Below are 18,512 nucleotides of genomic sequence, written 5' to 3'. Positions count from 1 at the left end.
ATAGAGAGTGCTGCATTGAGAAATTATAGCAATTTGTTTTATTTCAGGTAAGGTATTTGAAGAGGCAGAATATAAGCCACTTAATCATGCTAATGGGTTTATATAGTTGCCCAGTTAATGATACAGAGTCATTGAAAAAATATGACCAAAAAACTAATAATCACACCAAGTTATTAGAAAATCACTTCGACAATATCATGGAAATTAAATTTTTGAAGGAGGTGGAACATACATTAGAATGTCATATAAGCAGGTTCAGACACAACTGGGTGAAAGCTGATAGGAAGATAAACTAAAACAATATCCATGATTTTGAAGAAAAGATCAAGTTCTAGAGAGATTTACACATTAAATCTACAAGAGATATAAACATATGAAATAGTGAAAGAAGGAAAAGGTGGAGCTTATGTTTTTGGTTTGACCAACTCATTGATATTGATAAATGAATACCAGAAAAGTTAAAAAAAGAAAGAGAGAGAAAGAGAACAAGATGGATTGAAGGTGGGGGTGAAAGGTGGAGGTCTTTGATGAATAGAATAAGAAAAATGAAAGACTAGCTTCATGATGTTTTCCTCGTTTCATTTCAAGCACTATCTTTATATAAGTATCTCTAACTTGAAGAAAAAAGCCTATTTTAGTTAAAATTGTGCTATTTTAAAAATACATATACTTGATTTAATTTTGGATTGGTTAGCTTCAACCTCTTTTGATGCAGTTTTTATTTATATAATGCAGTTGTGAGCACACTATAAACAGAAATTTGTACTGTTTCTTTCACTTTATATTATACTATATGAAAATACCTGTGGTTCAACTTTTAATTTTCTCTAAATTTTGCACTTAAAAATTCCTGGAGTATACATCTTATAGTGTGACTATTTATTTTTTCCTGTATTTTGAATTCATTCCTAAGGTTATGGTTTCATTACTTGCTTTAAACAAGAGTTTGTGGACATCCAATGCTCCTATTATATATTGCTTGTTTTCTTTCGTAGGCAATTTTGCTAAATTATTTTCAAACAGTAATATTTGAGTATGCCATTTACTTTTTACATTGTTAAACATTGTTTTAGTTTCATTTTTTATAAAATATCCAAATATTTATACTTAAAACATATGCACACACACATATATATAATTTTGAATATATTTGATAAGTTTGAAAGTTGAACATAATTTCTAAACATATTTAAAATATTTGCAAGCCTTCGCTTTTAAATTGCCTGCATAATTTGTTGAAATATGTGAGTCTGTCACATAGAAAGTTCTCATTAAATTAATTAATGATTTGAGATATTGGCAAATTAAACATATTAATACTTTATATTACTAAGAGTGTTAATTTTAAGTGTATGATCTACATATGGAAATGTATTATAATTAAAATACAATTTCAAGATATCAAGTAGCATGCAAATAAATGATATTGAATAGAATGCACAATGCATATGTACACAAATATCAAATGTTTATGTATGGAACTGAGGAGCTTCGATAAATGCCCTCAAATGATAAAGCAAGGGGTCAGGTTTGAAACTGTAGCCCAGAGTACAACATTCTATTTCTGCCTCTCTTCTTCTGAATTAAATATAAACTTAAATATTTCCAGAGGCAAGCAAGAGAGAGAAGTCATTTTATTAGCCTCCTATAAATCACATTTGACACCTGCTTTCACGATCTTCTCTTCCAGAAAGACCTTAAAGATAAAGTGCTAAATGTAAAATTCATTATTTCCTTGGACTTCTTTTTGTTCCTTTATTTCCTCATCTGCACTACATTGCAAAATGACTTGATACTGTATTAGTCCAAAATGCAGAAAATAACAACTTGATCTTAGAAAGTTAGAGAAAACACTTTCATATATAGGAAAAAAATGTATATATAACTAAAGACATTTTAGATATTAATTTATTCACTACATTTTAGTGCCCAAAATATTATTTCATTAAATCGCAACTGATGTTAAAACTATTCTGAATAATGCACTCATTTTTTAGATAATTAAGTGCTGAGTGTCAGAATTTTGATCAGGCCCAGTCTCAGTCTTAAGAAGCTGATACTACAGAAAGAATATGAGGCAACAGATTTGACAAATGGAAACAAAACACTTTCAAAACAATGTACGTGAAGTGGGCTAAGAAGTTTGCATTAAAGTTGTAGAAATGGGCAAGGACAAAGTCATAAAGAGCCTGATAGATCAGGGAAATAATTTAAAATATTGTCCTAAGTGTAATCAGCAAAGACTAAAATATTTTCAATGAGAAAATTGACTTTTTTTCCTTTTTTTAAAGAAATATCACTCTAATATTAGGTTGCAGAAGAGGTTAGTTAAAATCTATTGAAGACAAAGTAAGAGATTATGGAGATTTGAAGTAGGTATTGACACTGCAGATAGAGATCAGAGATGACAGAACTCTGATTCTAGGTAAATATAAGAAGGGGAGAAAATAAGTAAAACTCCATAACTTCTCTTATGTGCAAATAAGAATGTGATATCTGTTACTGAAATTGAAATATATCAAGTGTTAGTTTTGAACACTATGTAACATCCAAATGGAATAGCAGCTATAACATCTAGGTCTGGAGAGAGAAGAGAAAAATCAGAAAAGGCATGTGTCACAGATACCAGAGAAGAATGAGTTTTAAGAAGAAGGCAGGATGTTTTGTGTTTATTGTTTTTTTAATGAACTGGTAAATTTCTAGAAAGAAAATCCACAAAAATTACCTGACATCCTGGAGAAAATAGTGTTGGGGATATTGGAGTCTTATTACATTTAGAACTTGAAAAGGTCCAGGATGTGATTTTTAGAAAGTGAAGTCGCTCAGTCATGTCTGACCCTTTGCAACCCCATGGACTATAGCCCACCAGGCTCCTCTGTCCTTGGGATTTTCCAGGCAAGAGTACTGGAGTGGGTTGCCATTTCCTTCTCCAGGAGATCTTCCCGAGCCAGGAATCGAACCCAGGTCTCCAGCATGGTAGGCAGACGCTTTACCGACTGAGCCACCAGGGAAGTCCAGGAACCATCATTCTGGGGATAAGCTAATCTTAACTCCATAATCTTTAGGTTCTGTATGAATTAGAAGGGCACATTTATTCCAACAGCCAGCATTTCTGAAAGTATTTAGAATACCCAAAACAATTTGCCCCAGTGAGCAGCTCATGTTCTCTTTTTAACTAAATTATTTTCTCTGAATTATACATTGTGGGAGAAAGTCTCTTTCACATGGTGGGCCAGAAGAGAGAGACATGCAGTAGTTAAAAGTAAGGCTCCATCAACTCTTCTTGGGAAAATTTTCCTTTTCATGTTCAATGTGTTTCAGTAAATAGCAGCAAAAGAACTTGAGTTTAAAAACTACTGTTTGGAGATGTTAAGTTTCAATTTAGTATAGCAACTAGAGAGAAAGTGCATTCTTATAGGTCAAAAGACACTTTTTTTCCACTTGTGATTTAAATTAGAGCAAAATGGGCTCATAATGCTTGAAAGACTACGGAAATAGCTTCTCAAGAAAACAAATTATGGTATTGCAACATTGCAATAATTAGGCAATCTTTCATTAATTCTGTTTTATCAAGGATCTTGACAACCTGATATATTATCATAAAATATGCTTTAAAGTGATTTATTGAGGTTATCATTAGATTAGTGAATAAAGAAAAAAATGTGCTTTTGTACATATCACTGAATGCATGCTTTTATTTACTTTCATACATAATTTACAGTGTTGCTATTGTTTAACCTATTATTTCAGCAAATAATTTTATAGCTGTCTTGCAAATTGTCTGATAATCTTCAGAACAGCAATTAACTTTAAATTCTATGAAGGATATTAAACCTTCACAGTGCTTACCATGATAGCTCTTGCTAAGATATTTAAAAGCTATTGACCACGTTTTTTTTTTTTTTTAATTGAAGTATAGTTGATTTATAAATGTTGTGTTAGTTTCAGGAGTACACCAACATGATTCAGTTATTTGTATATATATATATATATATTAGACTATTTCCCTTTATAAGTTATTACAAAATAATAAATGTAGTTCCATGTACTATAGAGTTGGTCACCATAGATTATCTGTTTTATATATAGTAATGTGAATAGTGTATATGTACTAATTCCAAACTCCTAATTTATTTCTCTTCCCTAGCTTTCCCCTTTGGTAACCATAAATTTGTTTTCTATGTCTACGAATCTGTTTCTGTTTTGTATATAAGTTCATTTGTATCACTTATCACCTTATTGTATCGATACTGCGATACTCGCTCATCTTGTTTTGCTTGAATATGTTGCTCTGTGGTTCTGTTCTGAGTTGTTTGTTGCTATTGTTTCTGACCTCTCTTTCTTGCTTCTCACATGCTAAATATGTCTTCTCCGGGGAACAATGTTAGTTCTTATCTCATTTTATGCTCTTTTCCTTGGTTCACTTATGTAAATCAATAGGTTCCTGTGAAATTACATCATTTACCATTTGTCTCATTGCTGGAAATCTTTTCTGAGCAATTTTACAAATATTACAAACATAGTACCACTGAAACTGAACTTGCTATTCATCCTTGCTAAAACTTTTAAAATATTTTCACTCTTATTTATTGCAAAAGCTTCCTAAATTTGCTCCAACTTTCAGCATGACACGTTGTACTCATTATTAATCATTCTCTTTAATTTACATGCCTGGACTCTGTGCTGCACGTATGCCATTTAACCCTAACAGTAACCTGTAAGCCAATAGATCCCCATTATATAGATGGGTAAACTGAGCTTCACATGTCTTAGATCAGTGGTCCCCAACTTTGTGGTACCAGAGACAAATTTCATAGAAGACGATTTTTCCACAGACTGTTGGGGACATGATTTTGGAGTGATTCAAATGCATTACATTTATTGTGCACTTTCTTTCTATTATTATTACATCAGTTCCACTTCAGATCATCAGTCATTAGATCCCAGAGGTTGGGGATATAATGGCTTATCTGTAGCCACGCTGTTAGTAAGTCAGGGATGGGATTTGAAGTCTGGTTCACATGACTCCAAAGCTGGTGAATAACTCTGAATCTTGATTGCCACCACATACTGCTGTCAGAATGAACCTGGAATGCATGTTGCTTCTCTTCATAACATGGTTCAGTGACTCTTTGAGTGCCCCCAGGATTCCACATCACTTTAAAGGTATTTCAGGATTTAGAGTGAAGTCATCTATTTCTGAAAGACAGTATGAAGTACTTTGTTCACTACCAAGATGACCTACAGAAATGTAAAAGTTGATATTTCTCTTGGGGTCTTCAGTGGGTCCACCCAAACAGGACTCCATTTCCTGACTTGGGTCATAAAAAATTTCAACAATAAAAAAATAGTGTTTTTTTTCCACCACTGATAAAGTCAAGGTTGAAAGACTTGGCCTTATGTTTGTGAGCCCAGTGGTCTTAAAAATCCTCACCACAGAATGAGCCAGCCCCATGATGGCTGAATCCATGCTGCTGCAGGAGAGACAAGGCAGGCTTTCTCTGTAAGATGAGTGGTGCTGTGAGGAGGCTGTTGAGTTACACTTGATAAATTCACAGACAAGGTAAAGAATTCACACCTCAAGAACAGAGAGGTAAAAGTGAGAGGATGAGGAAAATGACTTCTCATTAAAATCAAGGACCAGAGAATGTCCTTTCATCCCATGTATCTGGGCTGGATTTTTCCACACCCTCTTTGTTTTGCTTGTATCACATCCAGTCTGCCCATTGTGCTGCCGCTACCTGCATCTCACATCCATACAGTCTCTCAACAATTCTTATTTCTGTTTGTAACTATTGTAACGTCCTCTAACTTGTTCTCCTGCATCTTCAGTTTATCTGTGTTGACTCCCCCCATCACTTGAAGACAAATGTTCATCCTTCCGTGCAGTTTTGGTGGTGCAGCTTCTTGATAACACAAACCCGATCTGGTATCACATGGAGTAAAAATCAGTCTACAATCCAAGGTCTTCTATCTTCTGACATAAACTGTGTCATAAAGTTGAATAAATCATTATTCACTGCTTACATCTAACAAGATCATTTATTTATCCCTAAACAGAACCATCCATTTCCCAGGTGTTTTATTGTTCTGTCATATACCTATAACAATAAAACAATATATGGAATTATATTTCCGTTAAAATAAGAATGCTGAAGTGATAATTGACAGAAAAGCAAGAGACTGCTTTCTTACAGATGAGGAGTAGGGACCTTCATAAAATAAGCTTTATATGCATTTAGGGATTATGACATTTGGGAACCAGTTGAAAGCAAAGGTGAAATGCCACTCCTTAAAAAAATAATATATTTTATAAATTTATCAAACACACATTTCTATACATAATCAAGTGAGTTATTCAAAATGTTTTCTACAGTATTTATCAAATGGGAAGTATTTGCATAAAGAATGCATTCCCTTTGAGAGGTAATATGGTTTCTGCATTACAGTTCCTCCTAAAGAAGAAAATTCAATTCCGTTGCATATGCTGTGTCAGTTTTACCAGGTGAGGAAAGACTAATGATGTTAGATTACTTTTCAGTGGGATAGAATGAACTAAATTTGCATCAAGGGAGAAATGATTTCTTAGCCACAGACACATGCATTGATCAGATTGTCTGTGAGTAGTTTATTCTATGTATTTATATATTTTCTTTCCATCTTGCTGTCAGCTATTATTATACCACATTTATCATCAGAGAATTAAAGTGAGAAAGCAACTTTCAGAGACTGCTTGAGACGAATTGAAGTTTGTCCACGAAATCCTTCATCTGCTTCTTTAATAAGAGTCCAGAAGGAAGAGTCAACCTCTACCCATGAAAGATATAACACTAAATGAATTTTTGTTTTTCTCTAAAATTGGGCCTGCTGAATTTTTGGTACCATACTTGAATGAGAATCAATGAGAATAATTCTAATTTGAGCAATGCCATCCAACTATCATTTAGCATGTCTCACAAGAAAAGAGAATACACTCTAGCAGAACCAGTAAAATGGAAGATTTCTTAGCAACACAAATGTTTATAAATATAACACATGATACACTGAACAAAGAAATAATGCTTAAGCATATTTGGTTGTGATATTGACTTATATGTATTTTTCAGAAATATACTGTGATTTTTGGTAGTAATATGTATAGTATCCATCAAAGTCTCTTGGGCTTGAAGTAAGAACTTGTATTCTCGGTGTGTGGCTGAGCATTTATTCATTGCTAAACAATACTCTATCAGCATTTCTTGCAATGTGAACCACATAAACATAGTGTTACGAGATGTTCTTTGGGGAAAAAATGAAGGCAAATACGTGTAAGAAATGTTTTACACTTTATTCACTTCTTAGAGATTCACCAGGCAGAATATAAATGCACAAAACTAGAGGAATGGTTAAGATAATTTTTGTATACCCACAGGGTAGAGTATTTTAGAGGCCCATTGCCTCTACTCTGATTTATGCTGCTATTACTTTTTACATGAATTCCTCTTAATTCAGCTCTCTGCCTGCATTTTACACCCCTGGACTTTCTCTCTTCCCTGAAGTCAGTGTAGAGACTGACTGATATAAAAAGTCAAATCTAACCCTATTATTTCTTAATTCTTCAAATCTCCCCATGCTTTCTTTATAATTTATAGGCTTCTTAACATAGCAACAATAAGCTAGTTACTTGTTCAACCTCATCTGTCACCCCAACTCCATTTCTAGATCTGCACTTCACCAAACCAGATTTTATATTCTATACATGCTTGTTAACATCTCAAAAAAGCATTACCTACATTGTTGCTTCCTCACTGCTGACTCTTTTGTTTAAAATATCCTTCTCATCCTATAGCTCTTCATGTAATTGGTATTTCATCTACAAAGCCTTCTTTAGCACCCCATTTAACCCCTCACTCTGGGTACCATTTCCGTCTACATGGTCCATGGCCCTCACAATTGTATATAACAATATTTAATTGATGGTATATAAGTATCTGCTCCTTCAAATGGGCTGTGAGTCTAGTAATGGTAAGGAACATGCCACCTCCCTTATTGCTTTATTCCTGACAGTTCATCTATGCCTTTAAAATAGCTAGTGGCTATCTTCCTTGGTTGTTTAGACTGTAAAGAATCTGCTTGCAATGTGGGAGACCCAGTTTCCATCCTTGAGTTGGGAAAATCCTCTGGAGAAGGAAATGGCAAGCCACTCCAGTATTCTTGCCTGGGAAATCCCATGGACAGAGGAATCTGATGGGCTCCAGCCCATGGGCTCACAAAGAGTCAGACACAACTGAGCAACTAACACTTTCAATTCACTTAACATAGCTGACTTCTTGATTGGAATTCATTTCCCAAGTTTTCAAAATTGAAGAAGTATAATTTTGCATAAAAAATGCAAAGTATTTGGGAAAAAGCAAAAGCCTTATGAATTGGGAGTTTGGCCACCTGATGTAAAAAACTGACTCATTGGAAAAACCCTGATGCTGGGAAAGATTGAAGGTGGGAGGAGAAGGGGATGACAGAGGATGAGATGGTTGGATGACATCACCAGCTCAGTGGACATGAGTTTGAGTAAACTGCGAGAGTTGGTGATGGACAAGGAGGCCTGGAGTGCTGCAGTCCATGGGTTCGCAAAGAGTTGGACAAGACTGAGTGACTGAACTGAATGGAACTGAGGTTAAAGTTGTAGAAAACAACATTAGATAGTTAATGTGAAGTTAGGTTGAAGTGAAGTGAAAGTCGCTCAGTTGTGTTTGCCTCTTTGCAACCCCATGGACTATACAGTCCATGGAATTCTCCAAGCCAGAATGTTGGAGTGGGTTGCTATTTCCTTCTCCAGGGGATCTTCCCAACCCAGAGATTGAACTCCAGTCTCCTGCATTGCAGGCAGATTCTTTACCAGCTGAGACATCAGGGAAGCCCAAGAATGCTGGAGTGGGTAACCTATCCCTTCTCCAGCGGATCTTCCTGAACAATCAAACCAGGGTCTCCTGCATTGCAAGCAGATTCTTTACCAGCTGAGCTACCAGGGATTTAGGTTACAGAGTTTTAAGTAAACAGATGAGAGGATTGAGAAAGTTACTAAAAGCTTGAAGAAATATCTGAAAGCTTTTGCACATGGAAGGAACTCAATGACATATATTTTCCTAAGATTAATCTCATGATACAAAGTGTTATGAATCAAGGAGAAATGTTCAACAGCAGAGAAAACATTCCTGAGGTTTGTAAATTAACAATAGTGTAAATCATAAGAATGGTAATAGAATGTGAGAAGTTCCCACTCATTCCTGTAGGGTAGAAATGTAGGGGAAGTGATAGTTTGTGGCTCTGGGTAAATGTGCTGGCACCTGAGCAGTAAGTTAAGGCTTTTACTTTTGACAGACCGAATGTTCCAAAAATACAAAGCAATATCATCTGCCAAGAGACCAGGAAACAATGTTAAGAAAGATTCCTGGAGAGTGTGGAAATGAGAGAAACCTGACAAAGTGCACATAGCGTGTCCATTGAACATTGTTCCCAATGGAGATAGGAAACCACAAGTTTGCAAAGCCACTAATTAAAGCCTTTATGGGATTTTCTCTCTCAAAGTTCAACTGCTGTCATAGAATTGGAGACTGAAAGATACATAAATATATTCCAGATTAAGATTTGCCAAGCATGTGTGGCTAAAGCAGAGTTGAAGGAGATAAAACTTAAGGAAACAGAGAAGTCCCAGGGGTAATCAAGTGGAAAACTTGGGAGTAAACCCAGGAGCAAAGCTGTCTTCTAGGGTAAAAGCCAAAGCCAAGAGCTAGGTGTCTCAATGTATTGGCTTCAGCAGAACAAAAATTGTAGAGGGCTCAGATTTACGGTCTGGGAATCAGGATTGGAAGTACAATTTCAGAAGTGGAGCAGCTCAGGGCAGTGTCTGTGGTAGAGTAGCTAACATGGACTTGAGGTCAGGGAATTTTATGGGATTATAAATTTTTATGGGATTTATTATGTAAATTTTTATGGGATTGTGAACTTTATGGGATTCATTAGTATCTGTCTCCTCCTGCAGACCTTAATTTGTCTGACACATTCTCTAAATACAGACACAGGTTTGATCCCTGGGTCAGGAAAATTCCCTGGAGGAGGAAATGACAACCCTCTTCAATATTCTAGATGGAAAAATCCTATAGACAGTGGAGCCTGGTGGGCTATAGTCCATGGGGTCACCAAAAGTCAGACATGGACCTATACATGAGCAAGTGAGCACATACACACACACACACTCTAACCATACCTTTTATGAAAATGATTTATGCAATTAAGTTAAGGGTATGAATGATTGCCCAGGATTTTGAATTTGATAGTTGACTAAAAGTAGGCTAAAAGCCCCCTGCTCCCAACACTTGACTGATTGGTGGTTGACAGAAAAAAAGAAGAAATAAAGGTGATAGAAAAAGACAGCAGGAGCTCCCATACAGAGGACTGGAAAAAAATTAGGGGAGACAGGAAAGAGAATTGCTTTTCACTCAGTGAATATTTATTGACATTGCACTGTCTGCAAGGTCCTAGGATGGAGAAGAGTCTGTGACTGTAACTGACACAGTCTCTGCTTTTCTGGAGCTTTCATATTGGGGGTGGAAACCTTAAATTATTAAGCTAAAAATTAAGTAATTAAAATTGAGATAAATATGTTAAAAGATATGTAGTCTTGCAGAGACACAATCTCTAAGAAGATATTGAGGAATAAATAACAGGTAGCAGAATGGCAGTTAGATTGATGGTGGGCTGGGAGGGCAGCCTTCTAGGCAGATGAGTATAATGCAGCAGTGAAGGTTAACTTCACTTGAATGAATTAACATTATAAGTAATTGTTCCCCAATCATTGTTTTTAGGATTTGTTAGAAAAATAATTCTAAATGGGTCAAAATATATTTAATGAGAAAATAGTGTTTATTCCACAAGCCAGTCATTGAATTCTCAACAGTGTTTAGGGTGAATTCCAAACTTCACTAAACAATCTTTCAGGATGGTACATCAGGTTTCTCCATCCATCTTGGCCCTCATCTCATCTGTGCCCAAGTCTACTCTGCTTGAGTCCACATGACCTGTTTTTTCCCTTCTATCAGGACACAAAGCTCCTCCTGGCCCCGGGGCCTAGGTTTTTTGATTACCCTGCCTTAAGTCCTCTCCCCTCAGGTCTTCCAAAGCCTCATTTCTGTTCATAGTTCAAGTCTTGAGATGCATTCATGTCTTCAGTCTTTAACTCTTATCCAAACTTTCTATGCATCCACCTGGATTTTATTCTATTTTATTATTTTAATGTTTTGTTTTATACTGGAATATAGCTGATAAATAATGTTGTGATAGTTTCAGGTGGACAGCAAAGGAACTCAGCCATACTTACACATGTATCCATTCTCCCCCAATTCCTTTCCCCTCTAGGCTGCCACAAAACATTGAGCAGACTTCCCTGTGCTATGTAATAGGTCCTTGTTGGTTATCTATTTTAAATATAGCAGTGTGTACATGTCCACTCCAAACCCTCTAACTAGCCCTTGTTCTCTAGGCCTGTGGGTCTGTTTCTGTTTTGTAGATAAGTATATTTATAAAATTTCTTTTCAGATTCTGCATATACAGGATAACATGCAATATTTCTCTTTGTCTGACCTACTTCACTCCATATGTCAATCTCTAGGTCTACCCATGTTGATGCAAATGGAATTATTTCATTATTTGATTGTTGTTAAGCCACTAAATCATATCTGACTGTGGCTTCATGGACTACAGCATGCCAGGCTTCCCTGTCTTCCACTGTCTCCTGGAATTTGCTAAAATTCATGCCCACTGAGTTGGTGATGCTATCTAACCATCTCAGCCTCTGCCGTTTTCTTTTCTTTTTCCCTTCAATCTTTCCAATCATCAGTATTTTTCCAATGAGTCAGCTTTTCACATCATTGTATATGTGTGCAACATCCTTATCCATTCTCTGTCAATGGATATACAGGTTGCTTTCATGTCTTGGCTATTGTAAATAGTGCTGGGTTTTATTTTTAAGGATACTTTATTAATATTTGAATTCACATTGCCTACTTATTTTCTTTCCTGAGTAGGTATAGACATATGCATGCACAGATCACAGGCAAATTAATGGAGGGACTGGTATAAACAGAAATTCTCTTTCTTTCCTGTTGGAATATAAATTCCACAAAGAGAGACAAAAATCTGGCTGTCTTGTTCACTCTTGTTTCTCTGCCTGCATGAGTGCTAAGGTGCTTCAGTTGTGTCTATCTCTTTGTGACCCTATGGACTGTATATAGCCTACCAGGCTCCTCTGTCCTTGGGATTCTCCAGGCAGGAATGCTGGAGTGGGTTGACATGCCCTCCTCCAGGGGATCTTCCTGACCCAGGGGAGCTTCTGCGGCTCCTGTACTGCAAGCAGACTCTTTACCTTTGAGCCAGGGGGAAAGCCCCTTCTTTCTCTAAATCAAGAGAAATATCTAATCTGGTATATCCTGTGTAACTGTTTGCTGAATAAGTAAACTAGAGGGTGTTTCAAGATGGCTTTTAAATTTTATTGGTGTGTAGTTGATTTCAATGTTGTGTTAGTTTCAGGGGCACAGCCAAGTGATTTAGTTATACACATGCACATATTCAAAATGACTTCTTTTTTAATGACCGCACTTTGATGCTATGTTCAGTTCACTCAGTTCAGTTCAGTCGCTCAGTCGTGTCCAACAGTATATAGACCTCCCAAATATTATTATTTAACTTTATAATTAAATATAAAATTAAATATTTCCCTTAAGAATATCTTTGAAAACAGCAAGCCGTTTGGCTCAATATTTGTCAATTTTCTCCATCTTTTTGTATACACATTTGCCTTCTACCGAGCCTTTCTTCATTCTGTTTCTGCTCATTTTCAGATCAAGAAATTAAGTCTGAATTATCTTTTAAGGAAAATTTATATTCTTTGTGATATATGAGAATTTTTGCATCTTCCAAATGAGGTAATTCACTGCTTCCTCAGCATCAAAACATTTTAGCCTGCTTTCACTAGTCAGTATTCTGTATTATATATATGTGGTTTGCATTGTATCCCTTTAAGACCATATATTATAGATTTGTGGTTTATATTGTATTTCTATAAGACAACAGACTATTTAATAGCATGATATATATAAGCATTTAAAAACAAAATAAGGAAACAAAAAAAAAGGAAGCAAGTTTGAAAAATTTTGCTTTCATTCTTCTTGTTGAGCATTATTACTTGTTCAGACCCAGATTCTGCTTCCTTAGTGTCTTCTCCTCCCTTGTGTTGAATTATTCTTCCCAATCCAGCTGAAATTATGCATTCTTTAGTATGCACAGGTTGAAAAAAATAACTATTGAACTGAGATTGCATTTAATTTTGAGGTGTTTATCTTAGTAATCTAAGGGAGAAAATTAAATGTTATTAAATTAACTGCAATTTAATATGATTGGTGGCTCTATTAGTGAAATGATAAGTTGCTATGTGACCAGTAAACAAGTAAACTAGTAAACAATATTCAGAGAGATGTATTATCCTTTTTCATAAATTTCAAATATATAGCCCTAGGACCAAATATCATACCTTTCTATATTCTTCCTGTACTTCCTATATCTTTTGGTGTTGACGTAATGAATAACTAGGAGCAGTTTTCTCTGAGTTTCTGTGAATTTCCAATATATCTCCTGAAACAAATGTAAGTCAGTATTCTGCAAAACTGCACACTGACATTACACTGAAAAAAAATGAGTCTGCTTATGCTCAGAGGAAAGGTTTGTTTCCTTTCCATGTACTCCTTATAGACTTGAATATATAATTCTCTTCAATTGAGAAATTTCAGGGGAATAAAGAATAGCTCTGAATATACCAGTTAGAAAGCTCTCCAAAGACACCTTAGGGCAATGTTGCCCGACGTTTACATAGCTCAGGGCATAAAACTTTACTAATCTTAAGCTTTATATTTATTGCAATGTAATTAATTAACTCCAAATAGCACAATTAGGGCTTAATAAGACTCTCTTTTCTTTGATATTATCACCTGGAGTCAGATTCCTGAGAACATTCTCAGTCTTTCCTCCCAAGCTGTAACAACTTAGCAGTAACAGGACTAGAAGGAAAACAATAACAAAAGAGAGCCCGTAACTGTATTCCTTAGAAGACAGGTACAGTTACAGTGCTATTGACATGCTAATTATTATCAGGCTTAGATTTCAGAAAATGCTTTGGCATGTTTCTGTTTGGAATTAAAAACAAAAAATGGCCTCTGGGTTTCACTATTATGTTTTAATGTATTATTGTTGCTGCTCAGTCTCTCAGCCATGTCTGACTATTTGCCACACCGTGGACTGCAGCCCACCAGGCTTCCCTGTCCATCACCATCTCCTGGAGCTTACTCAAACTCATGTCCATTGAGTCGGTGCTGCCATCCAACCATCTCATCCTCTGTGGCCCACTTCTCCTGTCCTCAATCTTTCCCAGCATCAAGCTCTTTCCAATGAGTCAGCACTTCACACGGAGAAGGCAATGGCACCCCACTCCAGTACTCTTGCCTGGAAAATCCCAAGGACGGAGGAGCCTGGTGGGCTGCAGTCCATGGGGTCGCTAAGAGTCGGACACGACTGAGCGACTTCACTTTCACTTTTCACTTTCATGCATTGGAGAAGGAAATGACAACCCACTCCAGTGTTCTTGTCTGGAGAATCCCATGGATGGCGGAGCCTGTTAGGTTGCCGTCTATGGGGTTGCGCAGAGTCGGACACGACTGATGAGACTTAGCAGCAGCAGCAGCAGTCTGCAAATGAGTTAAATAAAAGGGTGAAAATATACAACCTTGATGTACTCCTTTCCCAATTTTGAACGAGTTCATTGTTCCAAGTCTGGTTCTAACTGCTGTTTCTTTAAATATATACTGTATAATAAATATGGGTCTATTTTTAAATTATGTTTAATATAAACATTTATACTACACAGTAAATATTGATTTTGCATATTTAGTTTATATAGTTCATTGTTACATATTTTATAAAATATTTATCATGACTCTTCTAGTCTCACCAAAGCCAGATTAATTTGCACAATAACTTAACCTAACTCATTTATTCCTAGCATTTCTCATTTGAGTCACACTCTCTGACTCAAGAAGTACATGCTTGTCTATAATCTTGAATGCTTTTGTTGACATAACATTAGCAATTCCCATGAAGAAATAAAATTGTCACAACACCCTATGGAATTAAATATCTTTTGTTATCTTAAGTCATTAAAGAGGCATGTACAGTAAGTCCCTACACAGGAACTAGTTCTATTCTGAGAGAGTGTTTTTAAGTCCAATTTGCTGATAAGTCTAACAAAGTTAGCCTAAGTACCTAACTAACACAATCAGTTATATACCCTTTGCTTTTGGACATCTGGGCTTACAATAAAGGTACTCTACTACTGTATTCAATCCAGAATTGTGTATAGTAAAGTACACAAAAGCAAAAAGATTTGTAGAGGATTCATGCACATGATAATGTACACCACACATGTGAACCAGCTTATGTGATTGGACATGGGAACACATGTTTGCATCTTCTGAAAGCTCGCAACTTGAAGTTTCATGTGTAGGGGACTTACTGTAAGCATGCTCAGTGGGCACAAATGATTATAATCAAAACCCTTGTTTAGAGGAATGATCATGTAGGATGGGAACTCCCCACTCGTTCATTGCACTCATCCCACTCATCCGAAGAACTAATACTGTTCCTTTCTCTGTAAGCAGGCTCTGTCCTGAGCTCTGAGATTGTCCATTGGAAGATTTATTCCAGACCAGAAGCTCCTTCCAAGGAGTGAATGCACTCTTTTGAGCAATGGTTCTTCTCAATTGAGAAGTGAATATTAGTCATTTTTTCTTTGTAATTCAAAGTAAAACTGCCTAACAAATCCTGAATTTCTTCTATCACACACCTTTTCTCCATAGAATTCCAGTAAAAGGCTTTCTTCTGTCCTACTAACCAGCTTCATCCTAACTAAACGAGTTCTAGAATAGGTTTGCCCTTAACTTTAAAGTTATCACTAAAAAGAAATGTATAAAGTTATGATCTGTATTTATATATATGTCATTTTACAGTACTTAGTTTTTTATTTACTCTTTTGTTAGGTGGACAATTTTATTGAACTCTCATGTTGAGTCTGGAAAGTAGCGATTACTACTTTTATTGTGTTGATGAAGAAAGTGAGTCTTAACTGTAACTTATCTAAGGCCACACATTGCAAGTGAGTGGATAGTCTTATCTATTCCAGTATCCTAATGTCTTCTGGCTGCTCTCTGTCAAACTCTGGATAAACTGCCTTGAAATGTGTAAGAATACTTGAAATTAGTTCTGCTATATTTTTCTGACCAATATGATGGTTAGAGAACTAAACAACTACCCAAGAAGAATTGTTGCCCCCTTGAGCATGTCAATAATACAAATTATTTAAAGTGTAAAAATGCTAGCAAATATTTGCATATACTCAAGAAAAAGCTACAAAAAAGTGATTAACTTTTAGGATAGTTAGACACTTTCTTTTTTTAGAAGTGAAATATACATTTAAAAAAAAAATAGTCACTTAACCTTTATGTATCTCTGTGATTAAGTCTTATGGTTCACATCATAACTTCCTTAAAGATGAATTGTATTCTATTGATATTATAGTTAGGAAATGAATGGGCTAGATAAAGGAGGCACAGTTTTATACAATTAATCAGGGAAGTTATCAGAAAACAATTTTTTCTCTCTCTCATTTCAATGATAGAAATAATATATAAATTATGTAACATATGAGAAAAGAAGAATAAATTATTTGACCTTTATTTTAAAGAATAGGATGCATGCTAAAGTTTTTTGTTTTATTTATTTATTTATTTTGGTTTTGAACTCCATTATCTTCATTTTTTCTTTTCTTTTTTTTTAATTTATTTTTATTAGTTGGAGTCTAATTACTTTACAGTATCGTAGTGGGTTTTGTCATACATTGACATGAATCAGCCATGGATTTACATGTATTCCCCATCCGGATCCCCCCTCCCAACTCTCTCTCTACCCGATCCCTCTGGGTCTTCCCAGTGCACCAGGCCCAAGCACATGTCTCATGCATCCAACCTGGGCTGGTGATCTGTTTCACTATAGATAATATACATGTTTCGATGCTGTTCTCTCGAAATATCCCACCCTCGCCTTCTCCCACAGAGCCCATAAGTCTGTTCTGTACATCTGTGTCTCTTTTTCTGTTTTGCATATAGGGTTATCATTACCATCTTTCTAAATTCCATATATATGTGTTAGTATGCTGTAATGGTCTTTATCTCCTGGCTTACTTCACTCTGTATAATGGGCTCCAGTTTCATCCATCTCATTAGAACTGGTTCAAATGAATTCTTTTTAATGGCTGAGTAATATTCCATGGTGTATATGTACCACAGCTTCCTAATCCATTTGTTTGCTGATGGGCATCTGGGTTGCTTCCATGTCCTGGCTATTATAAACAGTGCTGCGATGAACATTTGGGTGCACGTGTCTCTTTCAGATCTGGTTTCCTTGGTGTGTATACCCAGAAGTGGGATTGCTGGGTCATATGGCAGTTCTATTTCCAGTTTTTTAAGAAATCTCCACACTCTTCTCCATAGTGGCTGTGCTAGTTTCCATTCCCACAAACAGTGTAAGAGGCTTCCCTTTTTTCCACACCCTCTCCAGCATTTATTGCTTGTAGACTTATCCAACAACATATTAAAAAAATCATACACCATGACCAAGTGGGCTTTATCCCAGGAATGCAAGGATTCTTTAATATCCTCAAATCAATCAATGTAATACACCACATTAACAAATTGAAAGATAAAAACCATATGATTATCTCAATAGATGCAGAGAAAGCCTTTGACAAAATTCAATACCCGTTTATGATTAAAACTCTCCAGAAAGCAGGAATAGAAGGAACATACCTCAACATAATAAAAGCTATATATGACAAACCCACAGCAAGCATTACCCTCAATGGTGAAATTTGAAAGCATTTCCCCTGAAATCAGGAACAAGGCAAGGGCACCCACTCTCACCACTACTATACAACATAGTTTTGGAAGTTTTGGCCACAGCAATCAGAGTAGAAAAAGAAGTAAAAGGAATCCAGGTAGGAAAAGAAGAAGTGAAACTCTCGCTGTTTGCAGATGACATGATCCTCTACATAGAAAACCCTAAAGACTCTACCAGAAAATTACTAAAGCTAATCAACGAATATAGTAAAGTTGCAGGATATAAAATTAACACACGGAAATCCCTTGCATTTCATTATCTTCAAATGAGTTATTTAAGTATTTTAATATTAGTCAGTCATTTTCCTTTAGGATTTATATGTATAATTTCTTTTTCTTTTTCTTTCTTTTTCACTTTACAACATTGTATTGGTTTTGCCATACATTGACTTGAATCAGCCATGGGTGTACATGTGTTCCCCATCCTGAAGCCCCCTCCCACCTCCCTCCCCATCCCATCCCTCTGGGTCGTCTCAGTGCACT

General features: G+C 35.9%; 1 protein-coding gene and 1 non-coding gene across 2 annotated transcripts in view; one reads left to right on the top strand and one right to left on the bottom strand.

Annotated features, from left to right (window-relative positions):
- FSTL5 (follistatin like 5) overlaps positions 1 to 18,512 on the top strand; it is an 864,841-nt gene that overhangs the window by 345,485 nt on the left and 500,844 nt on the right. The gene's annotated exons all lie outside the window — the stretch shown is intronic.
- TRNAG-ACC (transfer RNA glycine (anticodon ACC)) lies at positions 2,940 to 3,011 on the bottom strand. Its single transcript has one exon. It is a non-coding gene; the product is annotated as a tRNA-Gly (tRNA).

This window comes from Dama dama, chromosome 5, assembly GCF_033118175.1.
Source record: "Dama dama isolate Ldn47 chromosome 5, ASM3311817v1, whole genome shotgun sequence".
Lineage (NCBI taxonomy): Eukaryota > Metazoa > Chordata > Mammalia > Artiodactyla > Cervidae > Dama > Dama dama.
This window is presented reverse-complemented; position numbering and strand designations above follow the sequence as displayed.